Source organism: Vidua chalybeata, chromosome 1 (assembly GCF_026979565.1).
Source record: "Vidua chalybeata isolate OUT-0048 chromosome 1, bVidCha1 merged haplotype, whole genome shotgun sequence".
Lineage (NCBI taxonomy): Eukaryota > Metazoa > Chordata > Aves > Passeriformes > Viduidae > Vidua > Vidua chalybeata.
Window position 1 is genome coordinate 54,145,189 of NC_071530.1, and position 19,699 is coordinate 54,164,887.

The 19,699-nt window shown below is 47.9% G+C and overlaps 1 long non-coding RNA gene across 1 annotated transcript; it reads right to left on the bottom strand.

Annotated features, from left to right (window-relative positions):
- Positions 1-6,536: 6,536 nt before the first annotated feature.
- On the bottom strand, positions 6,537-9,825 carry LOC128786698 (uncharacterized). The gene is made up of 3 exons (XR_008430449.1): positions 9,263-9,825; positions 8,275-8,438; positions 6,537-7,652 (listed from the first exon to the last, which is right to left on the bottom strand). It is a non-coding gene; the product is annotated as an uncharacterized LOC128786698 (long non-coding RNA).
- Positions 9,826-19,699: the final 9,874 nt, after the last annotated feature.

The window sequence follows — 19,699 nt, forward strand, 5'->3', positions numbered from 1 at the left end:
CTGCGTTTTGACATAGTCGTCATGCATCCCACCTTGGAAATTCTTGTTGCTCCCCAGAGGCTGCGAGATGCAGAGAACACGGTGGCAGCTGCTGAAAAGAAGGGCAACAGTGAGTTGGTCAAGAAGCAAGAACCTAGGCAGCTGCCTGTGCTTGGCAAGGAACAGCTGCTGGATTCTTGCAATTGCCTTCAGTGCGCACAGAAGCCCGCTGCTCTGCTGCTTGCTTTTTCGCCTTCAGTCAATTACACACTGCTGAAGCTGAGGCAGGCTGTTCAGCTTTGCTGCTTTTCAGCATCTCAGCTGCCCTTCTGCTCTGTGACAGCTCTCCAGGTTTCTTGCCTTCGCCAGGCTGCAACGTGCCCGCTAGTACCAGGAAAATGCAATGTCCTTGGAATGTGCAGCAAATCTTATTTCCTGGCAAGGTCGGGCTAAGTGAGCAGTGCTGGTACACTTTCTCCCTGAGAACTGGAGCGGAAAAGCTTTTGGCTAAGATGTAGGCGACTAGAGAGGCAGAATACGCTGCTCCGGAGCTGGCCGAAAGCAAGTGCCGCTTGCCGGCGTCTTTCGGCAGAAGCGGCTCTTCGGAGCGCACCGCTGCCGCTCCAGTGATCTGTGCGCGAAGTAGCCGCTTCTTGTCCTCCGGCAGCCGGAGATCGCGGTAGCTTGCAAGAGGCGAAGAACGAAGCCGCGAAGAAGCCGGCTTGTGTGCGAAGCTCGCAGACTGCTGCAGGACGGTGGCTGCTGCTCTCCTGCCTCTTGAATTCACTTTTGGCATGCCAATGGAAAGTGTTCCAGGACAACTTTCATGGGTTTTGACATAGTCGTCATGCATCCCACCTTGGAAATTCTTGTTGCTCCCCAGAGTCTGCGAGATGCAGAGAACACGGTGGCAGCTGCTGAAAAGAAGGGCAACTGTGAGTTGGTCAAGAAGCAAGAACCTAGGCAGCTGCCTGTGCTTGGCAAGGAACAGCTGCTGGATTCTTGCAATTGCCTTCAGTGCGCACAGAAGCACGCTGCTCTGCTGCTTGGTTTTTCGCCTTCAGTCAATTACACACTGCTGAATCTGAGGCAGACTGTTCAGCTTTGCTGCTTTTCAGCATCTCAGCTGCCCTTCTGCTCTGTGACAGATCTACAGGTTTCTTGCCTTCGCCAGGCTGCAACGTGCCCGCTAGTACCAAGAACTGGCAGGAGTGGGCAGAGAGCACGGCCATCTGCCAGCAGGTTGCAGCTTGCCCAGGAAAGTGCACTGCCCTTGGAAGGTGCAGCAAATCTTATTTCCTGGCAAGGTCGGGCTAAGTGAGCAGTGCTGGTACACTTTCTCCTTGAGAACTGGAGCGGAAAAGCTTTTGGCTAAGATGTAGGCGACTATAGAGGCAGAATACGCAGCTGCGGAGCTGGCCGAAAGCAAGTGCCGCTTGCCGGCGTCTTTCGGCAGAAGCGGCGCTTCGGAGCGCACCGCTGCCGCTCCAGTGATCTGTGCGCGAAGTAGCCGCTTCTTGTCGTCCGGCAGCCGGAGATCGCGGTAGCTTGCAAGAGGCGAAGAACGAAGCCACCAAGAAGCCAGCTTGTGTGCGAAACTCGCAGACTGCTGCAGGACGGTGGCTGCTGCTCTCCTGCCTCTTGAATTCACTCTTGGCATGCCAATGGAAGGTGTTCCAGGACAACTTTCCTGGGTTTTGACATAGTCGTCATGCATCCCACCTTGGAAATTCTTGTTGCTCCCCAGAGGCTCCGAGATGCAGAGAACACGGTGGCAGCTGCTGAAAAGAAGGGCAACTGTGAATTGGTCAAGAAGCCAGAACCTAGGCAGCTGCCTGTGCTTGGCAAGGAGCAGCTGCTGGATTCTTGCAATTGCCTTCAGTGCGCACAGAAGCCCGCTGCTCTGCTGCTTGCTTTTTCGCCTTCAGTCAATTACACACTGCTGAAGCTGAGGCAGGCTGTTCAGCTTTGCTGCTTTTCAGCAGCTCAGCTGCCCTTCTGCTCTGTGACAGATCTACAGGTTTCTTGCCTTCGCCAGGCTGCAACGTGCCCGCTAGTACCAAGAACTGGGCAGGAGTGGGCAGAGAGCACGGCCATCTGCCAGCAGTTGCAGCTTGCCCAGGAAAGTGCAGTGCCCTTGGAAGGTGCAGCAAATCTTACTTCCTGGCAAGGTCGGGCTAAGTGAGCAGTGCTGGTACACTTTCTCCTTGAGAACTGGAGCGGAAAAGCTTTTGGCTAAGATGTAGGCGACTAGAGAGGCAGAATACGCAGCTGCGGAGCTGGCCGAAAGCAAGTGCCGCTTGCCGGCGTCTTTCGGCAGAAGCGGCGCTTCGGAGCGCACCGCTGCCGCTCCAGTGATCTGTGCGCGAAGTAGCCGCTTCTCGTCCTCCGGCAGCCGGAGATCGCGGTAGCTTGCAAGAGGCGAAGAACGAAGCCGCCAAGAAGCCGGCTTGTGTGCGAAGCTGGCAGGCTGCTGCAGGACGGTGGCTGCTGCTCTCCTGCCTCTTGAATTCACTCTTGGCATGCCAATGGAAGGTGTTCCAGGACAACTTTCCTGGGTTTTGACATAGTCGTCATGCATCCCACCTTGGAAATTCTTGTTGCTCCCCAGAGGCTCCGAGATGCAGAGAACACGGTGGCAGCTGCTGAAAAGAAGGGCAACTGTGAATTGGTCAAGAAGCAAGAACCTAGGCAGCTGCCTGTGCTTGGCAAGGAGCAGCTGCTGGATTCTTGCAATTGCCTTCAGTGCGCACAGAAGCCCGCTGCTCTGCTGCTTGCTTTTTCGCCTTCAGTCAATTACACACTGCTGAAGCTGAGGCAGGCTGTTCAGCTTTGCTGCTTTTCAGCATCTCAGCTGCCCTTCTGCTCTGTGACAGATCTACAGGTTTCTTGCCTTCGCCAGGTGGCAACGTGCCCGCTAGTACCAAGAACTGGGCAGGAGTGGGCAGAGAGAACGGCCATCTGCCAGCAGGTTGCAGCTTGCCCAGGAAAGTGCAGTGCTCTTGGAAGGTGCAGCAAATCTTATTTCCTGGCAAGGTCGGGCTAAGTGAGCAGTGCTGGTACACTTTCTCCCTGAGAACTGGAGCGGAAAAGCTTTTGGCTAAGATGTAGGCGACTAGAGAGGCAGAATACGCAGCTGCGGAGCTGGCCGAAAGCAAGTGCCGCTTGCCGGCGTCTTTCGGCAGAAGCGGCGCTTCGGAGCGCACCGCTGCCGCTCCAGTGATCTGTGCGCGAAGTAGCTGCTTCTCGTCCTCCGGCAGCCGGAGATCGCGGTAGCTTGCAAGAGGCGAAGAACGAAGCCGCCAAGAAGCCGGCTTGTGTGCGAAGCTCGCAGGCTGCTGCAGGACGCTGGCTGCTGCTCTCCTGCCTCTTGAATTCACTCTTGGCATGCCAATGGAAGGTGTTCCAGGACAACTTTCCTGGGTTTTGACATAGTCGTCATGCATCCCACCTTGGAAATTCTTGTTGCTCCCCAGAGGCTCCGAGATGCAGAGAACACGGTGGCAGCTGCTGAAAAGAAGGGCAACTGTGAATTGGTCAAGAAGCCAGAACCTAGGCAGCTGCCTGTGCTTGGCAAGGAGCAGCTGCTGGATTCTTGCAATTGCCTTCAGTGCGCACAGAAGCCCGCTGCTCTGCTGCTTGCTTTTTCGCCTTCAGTCAATTACACACTGCTGAAGCTGAGGCAGGCTGTTCAGCTTTGCTGCTTTTCAGCATCTCAGCTGCCCTTCTGCTCTGTGACAGATCTACAGGTTTCTTGCCTTCGCCAGGCTGCAACGTGCCCGCTAGTACCAAGAACTGGGCAGGAGTGGGCAGAGAGCACGGCCATCTGCCAGCAGGTTGCAGCTTGCCCAGGAAAGTGCACTGCCCTTGGAAGGTGCAGCAAATCTTACTTCCTGGCAAGGTCGGGCTAAGTGAGCAGTGCTGGTACACTTTCTCCTTGACAACTGGAGCGGAAAAGCTTTTGGCTAAGATGTAGGCGACTAGAGAGGCAGAATACGCAGCTCCGGAGCTGGCCGAAAGCAAGTGCCGCTTGCCGGCGTTATTCGGCAGAAGCGGCGCTTCGGAGCGCACCGCTGCCGCTCCGGTGATCTGTGCGCGAAGTAGCCGCTTCTCGTCCTCCGGCAGCCGGAGATCGCGGTAGCTTGCAAGAGGCGAAGAACGAAGCCGCCAAGAAGCCGGCTTGTGTGCGAAGCTCGCAGGCTGCTGCAGGACGGTGGCTGCTGCTCTCCTGCCTCTTGAATTCACTCTTGGCATGCCAATGGAAGGTGTTCCAGGACAACTTTCCTGGGTTTTTGACATAGTCGTCATGCATCCCACCTTGGAAATTCTTGTTGCTCCCCAGAGGCTCCGAGATGCAGAGAACACGGTGGCAGCTGCTGAAAAGAAGGGCAACTGTGAATTGGTCAAGAAGCCAGAACCTAGGCAGCTGCCTGTGCTTGGCAAGGAGCAGCTGCTGGATTCTTGCAATTGCCTTCAGTGCGCACAGAAGCCCGCTGCTCTGCTGCTTGCTTTTTCGCCTTCAGTCAATTACACACTGCTGAAGCTGAGGCAGGCTGTTCAGCTTTGCTGCTTTTCAGCATCTCAGCTGCCCTTCTGCTCTGTGACAGATCTACAGGTTTCTTGCCTTCGCCAGGCTGCAACGTGCCCGCTAGTACCAAGAACTGGGCAGGAGTGGGCAGAGAGCACGGCCATCTGCCAGCAGGTTGCAGCTTGCCCAGGAAAGTGCAGTGCCCTTGGAAGGTGCAGCAAATCTTATTTCCTGGCAAGGTCGGGCTAAGTGAGCAGTGCTGGTACACTTTCTCCTTGAGAACTGGAGCGGAAAAGCTTTTGGCTAAGATGTAGGCGACTAGAGAGGCAGAATACGCAGCTGCGGAGCTGGCCGAAAGCAAGTGCCGCTTGCCGGCGTCTTTCGGCAGAAGCGGCGCTTCGGAGCGCACCGCTGCCGCTGCAGTGATCTGTGCGCGAAGTAGCCGCTTCTCGTCCTCCGGCAGCCGGAGATCGCGGTAGCTTGCAAGAGGCGAAGAACGAAGCCGCCAAGAAGCCGGCTTGTGTGCGAAGCTCGCAGGCTGCTGCAGGACGGTGGCTGCTGCTCTCCTGCCTCTTGAATTCACTCTTGGCATGCCAATGGAAGGTGTTCCAGGACAACTTTCCTGGGTTTGACATAGTCGTCATGCATCCCACCTTGGAAATTCTTGTTGCTCCCCAGAGGCTCCGAGATGCAGAGAACACGGTGGCAGCTGCTGAAAAGAAGGGCAACTGTGAATTGGTCAAGAAGCAAGAACCTAGGCAGCTGCCTGTGCTTGGCAAGGAGCAGCTGCTGGATTCTTGCAATTGCCTTCAGTGCGCACAGAAGCCCGCTGCTCTGCTGCTTGCTTTTTCGCCTTCAGTCAATTACACACTGCTGAAGCTGAGGCAGGCTGTTCAGCTTTGCTGCTTTTCAGCATCTCAGCTGCCCTTCTGCTCTGTGACAGATCTACAGGTTTCTTGCCTTCGCCAGGTGGCAACGTGCCCGCTAGTACCAAGAACTGGGCAGGAGTGGGCAGAGAGCACGGCCATCTGCCAGCAGGTTGCAGCTTGCCCAGGAAAGTGCAGTGCTCTTGGAAGGTGCAGCAAATCTTATTTCCTGGCAAGGTCGGGCTAAGTGAGCAGTGCTGGTACACTTTCTCCCTGAGAACTGGAGCGGAAAAGCTTTTGGCTAAGATGTAGGCGACTAGAGAGGCAGAATACGCAGCTGCGGAGCTGGCCGAAAGCAAGTGCCGCTTGCCGGCGTCTTTCGGCAGAAGCGGCGCTTCGGAGCGCACCGCTGCCGCTCCAGTCATCTGTGCGCGAAGTAGCTGCTTCTCGTCCTCCGGCAGCCGGAGATCGCGGTAGCTTGCAAGAGGCGAAGAACGAAGCCGCCAAGAAGCCGGCTTGTGTGCGAAGCTCGCAGGCTGCTGCAGGACGGTGGCTGCTGCTCTCCTGCCTCTTGAATTCACTCTTGGCATGCCAATGGAAGGTGTTCCAGGACAAATTCCTGAGTTTTGATTTATTTTTCACGCATCCCACTTGTCACGATCCGCTTCTTGCGGGGTGTCGTGATGGTTCTTTTCACTGATCCCAAAAGTGCAAAAAGGCAAACAACAAGGGACTATCAGTTAATCACAACAAATGCAGCCTTATTAGGGGCCAAAACAGTAAATGCGATAGTGGGGATCAGAAAGGAGATAAAAGGAGAGAGAGAGAGAGAAGAGGGGTATGGGAATAGCTACCAACACAGGCGAGATCCTCAGTGGTCCGGACGATGGGGTTCCGTTTGTCGTGTCGGGGCGGTCTCCAAAGTTCTGGTCGACTCGGGGCTCCAGTTATAGTCCACAGAGGAAAGAGGGGGGAGCAAGTGTAACAACGAAAGTCCATTGTAATCGCCACGCGGGAACAGGTGAGTCCACAGAAACCACCAAAGCAAGACGAATCCAATGAAGAATTGCCGGAGCCTTCCCCGGCTTGGGGAGACTCCGGATGGTGGTAAAGTCTCTCCTCCAACCCGTGCCTTCAAAGAAAGACTCAGTAGTCTTCAGTCGTCCGGTCTCAAGGCAGTTTATTGCATGTTATCTCAAGGCACACAGACTCCCTGGCATTGTCCCTGACTCTGTCTGTCCCCGTCTCTGGCTGTCTCCCGTCTCCCCTCCCCGAGGGGCTGGTGCCATCTTTTATATCACACATTACGTATTAGGTGTTTATAGTTTTTCCCCAATGCCTACTACCTATATTGAACAGTGACTTTCTACTCTAAACCAATCTGTGAGTGCCAACATCATCAAGAACATGGAGAATAGGAAGAAGAAAGAAGGAGGACAGGGCACGCCCAAATCCCTCCATCTTAGAACCTCTGACCCCCATGTACAAACCTCAGACCCCCCTGTACAAGGCCTAAAACCCCCTGTACAGCACTCAAAAATCCTACCTTTCACTTTGTGACTACTTCTATTATAATATCTAAACTTTTGTGATTTCTTGTTCTTCCTGCAAGGTTGGTAAATTGTTCCATGGGTCAAGCTCAAGACCACAGGGGTCCCTGGCCGCCTGCCAGGGTCTCAGAGGCTTCTGCCCTGGGCCCAGAACATCCAAGAGTGTCTGAGGGACACCTTGGGTTCCGACAAAGAATAAGTCCATTTGAATCACTGAAGGGAAACAGGTCATGTCATTAGTGGTCAGACCACCAATTTCCCCTCCTCCCTATAGCAGGGGTCTCAGTCTCAGTCCTTGGGAGGAGGGTTCTCATTCTTTGTTTGTCACACTGGTAACGAGGCAGATGAGGGGTCTTCAATGAAGGACCCCGGGAGTCACCCCAAAAGTTCATTTGGCTTAAGAACGGAGATTAGAAGCAGGCCGCGCATCAGGCTGTCCCGTGCTGGGTCCACGTCAGGTCTTTGCCAAGTCCTTGCCAAGTCCTTGCCAAGTTCTTACCAGGCCTTGTTGGGATCAGCCAGCATGACGGTTCAGTGGTTGCACCTGCACTGTGTCCTGTTCTAAGCCGGAACTGCAGTGGAGGAAGGGATTCTTTCTTGTGGCAATCGGAAGGCAGAATGGAAAATGAGGGGCTTCAGACGGGCTCTTACACCACCCCGTGAGTGACGATTGCCCTCGAAAGATCTTCATCAGCAGGGTTCCATGGTGTCGTCGTGGAGTCTTCAGGACTCATCAAGTGTTGGCAGCACATTCCAGGGAAAGGGAAGAGAAAAAGGAAAGGAAAGAGAAAACAGGAAAACTAAGACAAGAATTAAATCAGCAATAGTTTGTTTAAATAATAATCAATATTAATCAATTAAACAATAAATTGATCAAATAATAAACCAGTATAATCAATATTAAGCAGTAAAGTAATAAACCTAGTATCATCGATATTACTCAGTATAATTTTATAATCAAGAAACAAAAATAATTAAAACAGTGATTAAAACAAATCATAAAAGAAAATGATGTAAAACATACCTACCAACCCTATAATCTTCTTGTGTCTACAGTCCTGGGAACATCTATAGTGTAAAGGATGTTGGCCAAGTGGTGTGCATTAATTATAGATGTTAATTTTGTTCATCGTTTCATCATTCTCCAATTTACAATAAGCAAGATTACTGATAAAACAAAACCAATCATAACTAAAATCAGAAGAACAACAACGGGATGGCACAATTTGTTCAGGATACCCGTGGCGGTGGGTGACCACCCGAAAAGGGTATCCCAGCACTTGTGCTCGGCATCACTTTCCACCCTTTCTACAACACGATGTATTTCTTGCACATCATGATGAACAGTTACCAGAGTTTTCTGTCCATTCTCCTTGATTTTTCCTAGGATCTCTATTAGATCTTGATGAAGTAATGGTTGCTTTACCAAAGTAAGGTTCATCCCAATGGGAGTAGGCAGTAGCTTGTGAATCAACATGAGATTGGATTCTAAAAGTTCATGTAAGGTAACTGGAGCTACAAAAGAAAAATCACATCCTGCAATTTTAGTAAAGTTGCAAGCACAATAATTTGAATGATTTTTAGTATCTACTACTGTACTTTCTATAAACACAGTATCACAAGCGGTTCTGAAGCAGGCACGCCCATTGCCTGTATATACAAGGACTGTTTCAGAAGTCTCGTTAGGATGAATATCAAAATGACAGCTATTTTGTTCTGTGTCTAAACAGATATCTTGAGCTATAATTGCATTACCTTCACAGATAAACCCTAGTTGTTCTCGGATAGTACAGGACTCTAAATTGACAGTTTGCCATTTGTCATCAATTTGACGGGCCCATTCTCTATGTTCAGAAGGATAGAAAGTGGGTCCATCATGATTCAATCCTAATGCGATGCTAGGGAATATCAAATGCACTGAGGCATTACTTATGGTCAGCACAAAATGCTGTGGCTGTGTTTGTGTTAGGGTCATAGGTAAAATTCACTAAATTCCACCAGGATTGGAAATCTCTTTCAAAGTCAGTGGCACTGTCCCAGACTATTTTCCTAATCTCAGTAGGAAAAGTGCCTTCTTCACCTTCTCTTATAATTGAGGCAGCAACTGACTGCATCCATAATTGAGCCTGGATACAGCTAAGAGCTAAGGAAACATTGCTTTGTGTGGCATTAAGTGCATCAATGATCAATTTTTTATCCTTCACATTTATCTTTTCCCAATTTGGTAGAATGTTTGATAGCAACCACTGATGTGTTCCCAAGGCCGATAAGGACGACTGCAGTGGTTGCTGTATTTTGGTCAAATCTCTAGTCGTAGAAGCCAATTTATTCATTAATACCTCTGAATTGATTCCCAATTCTGTTCCCACAACACCAGTTATGTCTCTTGGCACCCGTTTTTTAGGAGGGTTCCACTGTCGCAGCCAGGTTGTCCAAGCCTGAAAAGAGGTTTGCAAAAAGGGTGAACAAGCTGGTTGTATTTCTGAGACATTGTTTTGCATCAGCAATTTGACTTGTTTAAGAGACCATGCCGGATCAAATAATATCTGTTGTTGGCCAGTTTTCCTGATTACATATGGTCCAACTTCAAAAATTTTCGGGGTAAGCATAACTGGTGGCTGGGCTCGAGTGGTGGTAGTGGTGGTGGTATAAACCGTAGTAGATTGAGCTACAGCATTTATTATAAACTTAAAAGAAAGCCCTTTGGTGTTTTTTTCCCCATAAACAAACCACTTCTGCAGTCTGTGTTAGTGTAAAATTGTGCCAACAATCCTGTACGCTTGGGTGCGTGCAGACCTTTTTGCGCTTAAAGAGATCCTTTCACTTTTTCTGCATGCTACCACAATTAGTTCAGACCACGGTCACTCAGCTGGTTTCTGGCCATGGGGTTGTGGTAGGATGCAGAAAAGTATTACCAGTTTGATCATGGATTAGGTGGTCTTCATGTCCCTCGGAGTTCTTCTGAAAAAGTAAACACAACAGAATTCTGCCGCCGAGAGGCAGAAAAGTTAGAATGATGGAATTATCCAGCATGTATTTGTCCAATGCTCTTTCCCTAGAGCACCAGAGGCTTCCCATGCATATTTATTCAGAGGGGGTTTTAGCACAAGTGCTACTAGTCCTATAGTAAGAGAGGTCCACCAGAACAGGTTGGCCAGGGTCATGAGCTGGATTATTAGGATCATTTGGTAGAGAGCATAGGAGTCAGTGTAGATGCAGACCAAAGAGGAATTCTGTGCTTCTCGTTGAAAAACACTCCAGACAGCTATCAGCTCCCCAATGTGTGCACTACCTTCTCCCTCTGTAATCATTTGCTCACCAGAGGAAAAGTGGAGGGCTTCTGCCCTATATTTCCATACTTTTCCTTTCCCTTTAGCAGAAGCATCAGTAAACCAAGAGTTTGCTGATTGTTTGGGGCAGAAAGGAGGGGTTACTTTGATTACAGAGGCAGGTTTGTCCAAGCTCTCCGTTTCTTGGATTGGTAAAGTTTTTACAGATCCTTCTGTCATTGAGAAGAAGTTACAGTAATGTTCAAGCTGAGCATACCACTTTCTCACTAAGGCCCTCTGGGCCACCCCGTCAGGAGGGGGAGTCCCACTAGTGGCTGTCTTAATAACCTTGAAGGGGCCTCTCAATACAATTGGTTGTTTTCGTGCAATTTTTTCTACTTCTAGGAAAGCTAAGATAACCATCAACAATCCTTTTTCCCAGGTAGTGTATCTTTTCTCAGCATCTTTGGAACCACGGGAGTAAAAACCAACAGGTCTTGTCAGACCCTCAGCACCCCGCTGCCATATGTGTACTGACAGCCCTGAGGAGGCAAATCCCCATTCCACCTGGAAAGGATCTGTAGGATGGATAGGGGTCACTGCTTGATGAGCTGTTGCTTCAAAAATCAGCAATTGCAATGCTGACTCCTGAGAAAGACTCCAATCCCATTTCACCCCTTTCCTCAACAAGTCATAAAGGGGAACAAATGGGTCCTTCTGCTTACTAGGAAATCTAGCTGGTCTTTCTACAGGAGATACAGCTGCTATCGTTTTTTGGAAGGAGAATTGCTGTAGGTTTGAGTGATTCTGGAAGCCCACAAATTCAAGGGGTCCTTATCTCGGGCTTCACAGGTAATTGCATCAGGGATTCAAAGTCAGGAATTAATTTCTTTTTGAGAGTCATTTGCAGGCAAGCAGCTTTGTGCACATTTTCCAAGAGTTGGTCGGGGGTACTAATTCTAGCTATGGGATCTCCCCTTTCCAAGGGGCTTGTTCCCCCGGCCCAAAAAGCTGCACGCTGTGTCAGGGACCATGTGTCACCTTTCTCTCCTGTTGTTAAGAAGACACCATGTCCCCAGTACCCACTGGCTTCCTGTTCACTTAATTGAATTTGATCACCACCAGTGAGGGACACCCGGAAAACATATTCTGTTTCTGATTCATGTGGAGGCTGTCCATATTCCCTTTTAAGCTTAGCTAGCTCAGTGGCAGTGTTTAGTTGTGATGGTATGTGTTTGGTTGTGATGTGAGGTTGGAGATCATCATCACTGAGATAGTTATACTCTGTTTTAATCAAGGGTCTCAAGTGATGGCAGCAATGTTCCCCACAAATTACTTGCTGCTTCAAGTTCTTGATGAGGATAGATTTGTTTCATGTGAGGAGTTTCCTTCTCCTCAAGCTCTGTAGAGGAATCAGCATGATGTGATTTGTTAACATGTTCCTCTGTTAAGGCAGCTCGCAATGCATAGATCACATCTTTTGCTTCATAGAACTGGTTTTGCAAAATTTCAACTAGATTTTGAAGGGAGTCTATTATAGCATGTTCCTCACTTCTTCGCTCGAAGCCATTTTCTATAGCTGCCGTAAGACAAGCTCCCAAAACTGAGCATGAGATAGTTTTATTTTTGCCCAGTTTGAATTTTGTTTCATGTTGTAATGAACACACTCTATCGATAACATTTTCTAAGTTCAACCAATTCCTCTGTGCCCATTTTTCTCCTTCCGTAGAAGGTTTGGCATTGTGTTTGGCTAGTAGTGCATAAAATTCAGCTTTAATTTCAAGGCTAAGATTGTCACTCATTTTGTGAAGGGACCAAAACCACGACAGGGAGCTACAAACTTAAGTTCCACAAAACTACACAGCCCTCGCTGTGTCGCCCTTCGCTTCCCTGGCTGGGTGAAAGGACAATAATCTGCCTGGGAGGCTCTGCTTAGTTGCTTCAAGTTGTCCCGTCCTTCCCAGACCAGATACACAACAACAACAAAACAAGTGTCCCGCCTTTTGCACTAGTGGATCCTTTGTGAATTTCCAAAGACAGTCTGGGTGCCTTTTCAGCTGCAAGCCTTCTGTCTAGACAGAAATCCTGTCCGTGACGCCAATTTTAATGTCACGATCCGCTTCTTGCGGGGTGTCGTGATGGTTCTTTTCACCGATCCCAAAAGTGCAAAAAGGCAAACAACAAGGGACTATCAGTTAATCACAACAAATGCACCTTTATTAGGGGCCAAAACAGTAAATGCGATAGTGGGGATCGGAAAGGAGATAAAAGGAGAGAGAGAGAGAGAGAGAGAGAAGAGGGGTATGGGAATAGCTACCAACACAGGCGAGATCCTCAGTGGTCCGGACGATGGGGATCCGTCTGTCGTGTCGGGGAGTCTCCGAAGTTCTGGTCGACTCGGGGCTCCAGTTATAGTCCACAGAGGAAAGAGGGGGGAGCAAGTGTAACAACGAAAGTCCATGGTAATCGCCACGCGGGAACAGGTGAGTCCACAGAAACCACCAAAGCAAGACGAATCCAATGAAGAATAAGTCCATTTGAATCACTGAAGGGAAACAGGTCATGTCATTAGTGGTCAGACCACCAATTTCCCCTCCTCTCTATAGCAGGGGTCTCAGTCTCAGTCCTTGGGAGGAGGGTTCTCATTCTTGTTTGTCACACTGGTAACGAGGCAGATGAGGGGTCTTCAATGAAGGACCCCGGGAGTCACCCCAAAAGTTCATTTGGCTTAAGAACGGAGATTAGAAGCAGGCCGCGCATCAGGCTGCCCCGTGCTGGGTCCACGTCAGGTCTTTGCCAAGTCCTTGCCAAGTCCTTGCCAAGTTCTTACCAGGCCTTGTTGGGATCAGCCAGCATGACGGTTCAGTGGTTGCACCTGCACTGTGTCCTGTTCTAAGCCGGAACTGCAGTGGAGGAAGGGATTCTTTCTTGTGGCAATCGGAAGGCAGAATGGAAAATGAGGGGCTTCAGACGGGCTCTTACACCACCCCGTGAGTGACGATTGCCCTCGAAAGATCTTCATCAGCAGGGTTCCATGGTGTCGTCGTGGAGTCTTCAGGACTCATCAAGTGTTGGCAGCACATTCCAGGGAAAAGGGAAGAGAAAAAGGAAAGGAAAGAGAAAACAGGAAAACTAAGACAAGAATTAAATCAGCAATAGTTTGTTTAAATAATAATCAATATTAATCAATTAAACAATAAATTGATCAAATAATAAACCAGTATAATCAATATTAAGCAGTAAAGTAATAAACCTAGTATCATCGATATTACTCAGTATAATTTTATAATCAAGAAACAAAAATAATTAAAACAGTGATTAAAACAAATCATAAAAGAAAATGATGTAAAACATATCTACCAACCCTATAATCTTCTTGTGTCTACAGTCCTGGGAACATCTATAGTGTAAAGGATGTTGGCCAAGTGGTGTGCATTAATTATAGATGTTAATTTTGTTCATCGTTTCATCATTCTCCAATTTACAATAAGCAAGATTACTGATAAAACAAAACCAATCATAACTAAAATCAGAAGAACAACAACGGGATGGCACAATTTGTTCAGGATACCCGTGGCGGTGGGTGACCACCCGAAAAGGGTATCCCAGCACTTGTGCTCGGCATCACTTTCCACCCTTTCTACAACACGATGTATTTCTTGCACATCATGATGAACAGTTACCAGAGTTTTCTGTCCATTCTCCTTGATTTTTCCTAGGATCTCTATTAGATCTTGATGAAGTAATGGTTGCTTTACCAAAGTAAGGTTCATCCCAATGGGAGTAGGCAGTAGCTTGTGAATCAACATGAGATTGGATTCTAAAAGTTCATGTAAGGTAACTGGAGCTACAAAAGAAAAATCACATCCTGCAATTTTAGTAAAGTTGCAAGCACAATAATTTGAATGATTTTTAGTATCTACTACTGTACTGTACTGTACTGTCTATAAACACAGTATCACAAGCGGTTCTGAAGCAGGCACGCCCATTGCCTGTATATACAAGGACTGTTTCAGAAGTCTCGTTAGGATGAATATCAAAATGACAGCTATTTTGTTCTGTGTCTAAACAGATATCTTGAGCTATAATTGCATTACCTTCACAGATAAACCCTAGTTGTTCTCGGATAGTACAGGACTCTAAATTGACAGTTTGCCATTTGTCATCAATTTGACGGGCCCATTCTCTATGTTCAGAAGGATAGAAAGTGGGTCCATCATGATTCAATCCTAATGCGATGCTAGGGAATATCAAATGCACTGAGGCATTACTTATGGTCAGCACAAAATGCTGTGGCTGTGTTTGTGTTAGGGTCATAGGTAAAATTCACTAAATTCCACCAGGATTGGAAATCTCTTTCAAAGTCAGTGGCACTGTCCCAGACTATTTTCCTAATCTCAGTAGGAAAAGTGCCTTCTTCACCTTCTCTTATAATTGAGGCAGCAACTGACTGCATCCATAATTGAGCCTGGATACAGCTAAGAGCTAAGGAAACATTGCTTTGTGTGGCATTAAGTGCATCAATGATCAATTTTTTATCCTTCACATTTATCTTTTCCCAATTTGGTAGAATGTTTGATAGCAACCACTGATGTGTTCCCAAGGCCGATAAGGACGACTGCAGTGGTTGCTGTATTTTGGTCAAATCTCTAGTCGTAGAAGCCAATTTATTCATTAATACCTCTGAATTGATTCCCAATTCTGTTCCCACAACACCAGTTATGTCTCTTGGCACCCGTTTTTAGGAGGGTTCCACTGTCGCAGCCAGGTTGTCCAAGCCTGAAAAGAGGTTTGCAAAAAGGGTGAACAAGCTGGTTGTATTTCTGAGACATTGTTTTGCATCAGCAATTTGACTTGTTTAAGAGACCATGCCGGATCAAATAATATCTGTTGTTGGCCAGTTTTCCTGATTACATATGGTCCAACTTCAAAAATTTTCGGGGTAAGCATAACTGGTGGCTGGGCTCGAGTGGTGGTAGTGGTGGTGGTATAAACCGTAGTAGATTGAGCTACAGCATTTATTATAAACTTAAAAGAAAGCCCTTTGGTGTTTTTTCCCCATAAACAAACCACTTCTGCAGTCTGTGTTAGTGTAAAATTGTGCCAACAATCCTGTACGCTTGGGTGCGTGCAGACCTTTTTGTGCTTAAAGAGATCCTTTCACTTTTTCTGCATGCTACCACAATTAGTTCAGACCACGGTCACTCAGCTGGTTTCTGGCCATGGGGTTGTGGTAGGATGCAGAAAAGTATTACCAGTTTGATCATGGATTAGGTGGTCTTCATGTCCCTCGGAGTTCTTCTGAAAAAGTAAACACAACGGAATTCTGCCGCCGAGAGGCAGAAAAGTTAGAATGATGGAATTATCCAGCATGTATTTGTCCAATGCTCTTTCCCTAGAGCACCAGAGGCTTCCCATGCATATTTATTCAGAGGGGGTTTTAGCACAAGTGCTACTCGTCCTATAGTAAGAGAGGTCCACCAGAACAGGTTGGCCAGGGTCATGAGCTGGATTATTAGGATCATTTGGTAGAGAGCATAGGAGTCAGTGTAGATGCAGACCAAAGAGGAATTCTGTGCTTCTCGTTGAAAAACACTCCAGACAGCTATCAGCTCCCCAATGTGTGCACTACCTTCTCCCTCTGTAATCATTTGCTCACCAGAGGAAAAGTGGAGGGCTTCTGCCCTATATTTCCATACTTTTCCTTTCCCTTTAGCAGAAGCATCAGTAAACCAAGAGTTTGCTGATTGTTTGGGGCAGAAAGGAGGGGTTACTTTGATTACAGAGGCAGGTTTGTCCAAGCTCTCCGTTTCTTGGATTGGTAAAGTTTTTACAGATCCTTCTGTCATTGAGAAGAAGTTACAGTAATGTTCAAGCTGAGCATACCACTTTCTCACTAAGGCCCTCTGGGCCACCCCGTCAGGAGGGGGAGTCCCACTAGTGGCTGTCTTAATAACCTTGAAGGGGCCTCTCAATACAATTGGTTGTTTTCGTGCAATTTTTTCTACTTCTAGGAAAGCTAAGATAACCATCAACAATCCTTTTTCCCAGGTAGTGTATCTTTTCTCAGCATCTTTGGAACCACGGGAGTAAAAACCAACAGGTCTTGTCAGACCCTCAGCACCCCGCTGCCATATGTGTACTGACAGCCCTGAGGAGGCAAATCCCCATTCCACCTGGAAAGGATCTGTAGGATGGATAGGGGTCACTGCTTGATGAGCTGTTGCTTCAAAAATCAGCAATTGCAATGCTGACTCCTGAGAAAGACTCCAATCCCATTTCACCCCTTTCCTCAACAAGTCATAAAGGGGAACAAATGGGTCCTTCTGCTTACTAGGAAATCTAGCTGGTCTTTCTACAGGAGATACAGCTGCTATCGTTTTTGGAAGGAGAATTGCTGTAGGTTTGAGTGATTCTGGAAGCCCACAAATTCAAGGGGTCCTTATCTCGGGCTTCACAGGTAATTGCATCAGGGATTCAAAGTCAGGAATTAATTTCTTTTTGAGAGTCATTTGCAGGCAAGCAGCTTTGTGCACATTTTCCAAGAGTTGGTCGGGGGTACTAATTCTAGCTATGGGATCTTCCCTTTCCAAGGGGCTTGTTCCCCCGGCCCAAAAAGCTGCACGCTGTGTCAGGGACCGTGTGTCACCTTTCTCTCCTGTTGTTAAGAAGACACCATGTCCCCAGTACCCACTGGCTTCCTGTTCACTTAATTGAATTTGATCACCACCAGTGAGGGACACCCGGAAAACATATTCTGTTTCTGATTCATGTGGAGGCTGTCCATATTCCCTTTTAAGCTTAGCTAGCTCAGTGGCAGTGTTTAGTTGTGATGGTATGTGTTTGGCTGTGATGTGAGGTTCGAGATCATCATCACTGAGATAGTTCTACTCTGTTTTAATCAAGGGTCTCAAGTGGTGGCAGCAATGTTCCCCACAATTACTTGCTGCTTCAAGTTCTTGATGAGGATAGATTTGTTTCATGTGAGGAGTTTCCTTCTCCTCAAGCTCTGTAGAGGAATCAGCATGATGTGATTTGTTAACATGTTCCTCTGTTAAGGCAGCTCGCAATGCATAGATCACATCTTTTGCTTCATAGAACTGTTTTTGCAAAATTTCAACTAGATTTTGAAGGGAGTCTATTAGAGCATGTTCCTCACTTCTTCGCTCAAAGCCATTTTCTATAGCTGCCGTAAGACAAGCTCCCAAAACTGAGCATAAGATACTTTTATTTTTGCCCAGTTTGAATTTTGTTTCATGTTGTAATGAACACACTCTATCAATAACATTTTCTAAGTTCAACCAATTCCTCTGTGCCCATTTTTCTCCTTCCGTAGAAGGTCTGGCATTGTGTTTGGCTAGTAGTGCATAAAATTCAGCTTTAATTTCAAGGCTAAGATTGTCACTCATTTTGTGAAGGGACCAAAACCACAACAGGGAGCTACAAACTTAAGTTCCACAAAACTACACAGCCCTCGCTGTGTCGCTCTTCGCTTCCCTGGCTGGGTGAAAGGACAATAATCTGCCTGCGAGGCTCTGCTTAGTTGCTTCAAGTTGTCCCTTCCTTCCCAGACCAGATACACAACAACAACAAAACAAGTGTCCCGCCTTTTGCACTAGTGGATCCTTTGTGAATTTCCAAAGACAGTGTGGGTGCCTTTTCAGCTGCAACCCTTCTGTCTAGACAGAAATCCTGTCCGTGACGCCAATTTTAATGTCACGATCCGCTTCTTGCGGGGTGTCGTGATGGTTCTTTTCACCGATCCCAAAAGTGCAAAAAGGCAAACAACAAGGGACTATCAGTTAATCACAACAAATGCACCTTTATTAGGGGCCAAAACAGTAAATGCGATAGTGGGGATCGGAAAGGAGATAAAAGGAGAGAGAGAGAGAGAAGAGGGGTATGGGAATAGCTACCAACACAGGCGAGATCCTCAGTGGTCCGGACGATGGGGATCCGTCTGTCGTGTCGGGGGAGTCTCCGAAGTTCTGGTCGACTCGGGGCTCCAGTTATAGTCCACAGAGGAAAGAGGGGGGAGCAAGTGTAACAATGAAAGTCCATTGTAATCGCCACGCGGGAACAGGTGAGTCCACAGAACCACCAAAGCAAGACGAATCCAATGAAGAATAAGTCCATTTGAATCACTGAAGGGAAACAGGTCATGTCATTAGTGGTCAGACCACCAATTTCCCCTCCTCCCTATAGCAGGGGTCTCAGTCTCAGTCCTTGGAGGAGGGTTCTCATTCTTTGTTTGTCACAGTGGTAACGAGGCAGATGAGGGGTCTTCAATGAAGGACCCCGGGCGTCAGCCCAAAAGTTCATTTGGCTTAAGAACGGAGATTAGAAGCAGGCCGCGCATCAGGCTGTCCCGTGCTGGGTCCACGTCAGGTCTTTGCCAAGTCCTTGCCAAGTCCTTGCCAAGTTCTTGCCAGGCCTTGTTCGGAACAGCTAGCATGACGGTTCAGTGGTTGCACCTGCACTGTGTCCTGTTCTAAGCCGGAACTGCAGTGGAGGAAGGGATTCTTTCTCGTGGCAATCGGAAGGCAGAATGGAAAATGAGGGGCTTCAGACGGGCTCTTACACTGCCTTGGAAATTCTTGTTGCTCCCCAGAGGCTGCGAGACGCAGAGAACACCGTGGCAGCTGCTGAAAAGAAGGGCAACTGTGAGTTGGTCAAGAAGCAAGAACCTAGGCAGCTGACTGTGCTTGGCAAGGAGCAGCTGCTGGATTCTTGCAATTGCCTTCAGAAGTGCACAGAAGCCCGCTGCTCTGCTGCTTGGTGTTTTGCCTTCAGTCAATTGCACACTGCTGAAGCTGAGGCAGGCTGTTCAGCTTTGCTGCTTTTCAGCATCTCATCTGCCCTTCTGCTCTGTGACAGCTCTCGAGGTGAAACAGAGATGTTTAGAATTATGTTACCAAAATGAATTAAGCATTTATAATTTAGCTTGTAGAGTTATGTGTTGAATTTTCAACCTTTTACTTAAGAAACCTCTGCCTAATACAAAGGGCAAAGGAAAATGCAAATTTCTGAAGCTTCTTGCATAAAGAACAATACCAGAAGAAGCAAAGAACCCAGATAAAGAAGCTCCTTTGTCTCCAAGCCTATCAAGACTGACAGACGTACTCAGATAAGCACCAAAGGACCAAAAGCGCACGCGCAGAGAGGAAAAGTTCAAAAGTTCAATCATGAGGAAAACCACAATCTTCAGCCTCAGGACCACCAAGAGACCCCGTACGACCACCACAGCAAACCACGCATGCCCAGAAGGGCGTGGACTTACTTAGCATGAGAAGCGAGGACAGGCGGGGCCAGGGGTTGAATACTCATGAAAAAGTTGTGCAGTGTATTGCATATGGAACGTCTTTAAGAATAAAAGTGTGGGTCAGACTGAGGCTCGGGGCACAAGTTTTGGAGAGCTATCTCACTTGTGCCGGGCGCTGACGTACATACCCACTTCATAACTACCCTAGCTTATGGAGTCTATTTATTTATTCCGCGTATCGTTTC